This window comes from Cryptotermes secundus, unplaced genomic scaffold, assembly GCF_002891405.2.
Source record: "Cryptotermes secundus unplaced genomic scaffold, Csec_1.0 scaffold441, whole genome shotgun sequence".
Lineage (NCBI taxonomy): Eukaryota > Metazoa > Arthropoda > Insecta > Blattodea > Kalotermitidae > Cryptotermes > Cryptotermes secundus.
In genome coordinates this window covers 1,527,176-1,528,933 of record NW_019727400.1, presented here as the reverse complement: position 1 = coordinate 1,528,933, position 1,758 = coordinate 1,527,176, and positions in this window count along the sequence as shown.

Genomic DNA, 1,758 nt, shown 5'->3' with positions numbered 1-1,758 from the left:
TTTTAAGGAATTCAGTACTATTCTAGAATGAGAAATTATTATTATTATTATTATTATTATTATTATGGCTCTACAGCCCTTTGTTGGGCCTTTGCCATTTTTCCAGTTTCTTAGTCCTATACACAGTCGGTAGGACTCCTTGGACGGGGGATCGGCTCGTTACAAGGCCGTTACCTCACACAGGACAACATAAACACAGAATAAACGCAAACAAACAACCATGCCTTGAGTGGGAATAGAACCCACGATCCCAGCGTCCGAGAGAACGAAGACCGATCAGGCCCCAGTCCGCGCGGGCCATGTCATCAGCGAAACTGAGAAATACATTTAACGTTCCTGTTCGCCTTACTTGCAGAATTAACATACATACACATAACTTTCTGCACTGCTTCATTTGGTATGTCAATGCTGTAAACACTTAATTTCTGGCTATCGCTGGTTCCTTGCTTCGCTTACTTTTCGACACTGAAGAAGGAGGCGATACGTTCCCCCGAAACTTCAGTGGATTTCCACCGTACTACAGAACATTACATCCAGAACATCGAGATCTTCATTATTAGCGCATTAACAACTAATTACAACTAATTAGAATTACCACAACAGAGGCAGGAGACATATTTTATTCTTTTAGTAAAAATTGATAAAATCATTCAGAACATATTGTTTTCTGGGATAAAACGTCGTGTATTCCGTTATTTACCGCCGTTTAGGAGGAAGGTCCTGCTTCCATATTCAGAGGCTTCCGAAAAATGGGTAAAAGTACTTACCAGATTAACATGTGTCAAATTCTAAATGATAATAATTTTTTTCGAGAAGGTCACGATATTAGTGCACCTGTGCATTACGCGAAGCAGATTACCTGACATTCAAAATTTTAGTGTTCGTTTGTTTGTTCATTTGTACGTCCGTTTAACGGTACTTTCTGAAATGTGGGACAATAAGAAAAAATGTGGAAAGAATCGACCTTTGTCTCTTCTAAAGCCCTCTTCCAATATTATGCTGAAGGGATTAAAGAAAATCACAAAAAAAAAACTTAATCATAACAGCAAAGGCCTTCAGACGCGGAACCTCCAAACTATAAATTCCAGCCCATCAACTGCGATGTTCAGAACCAACATTTAATCAGATTTATTTGAGGAAGCTGTCAGAGTTGTACTGTAGGATAATGAGTCGATATTGAATTGGAAAGGATTGATCCTAATTCAAGGCACTATACGAGCAGTGGCTTGGAGGGACTGAGAAAAACCACTAAAACTCTCAAGCGGGATAACATGGCTGAAATATGAAGCCAGGACCGCCAAAAATTGAAATAGAGGGAATTTATTTAAAGATCCGTGATGACATAGCGTCGTGAAGCAAGTTTTGGCTCAAAGCTCGTCTTAACCGAAATTTCGACATTTTGAATATGTGTCATTTTAAATAAACACTAGTTCTACTTCCTACCTGCTTCACGCTGTTTTCTTATTGGTTTATTCTTCGACCGGAAGATGAACATCTTCCTCCGAAACTTCGGTTCATTTTCAACAGGCTTGCTTACTTACTTACTTACTTACTTACTTAGTGGGGGTGGAGTCCAGCTGGGTCCACTCGGCACGGCGGCCACTGATTGGCCTATTATACCTGCTCTGGGTGATTATGATGATGGAGAATTTGGTGGAATGAAGATTGGCAGGAGAAACCGAAGTACTCCGAGAAAACCCGCCCCAGCGCCACTTTGTCCACCACAAATCCCACTTGACCAGACCCGGGATCGAACCC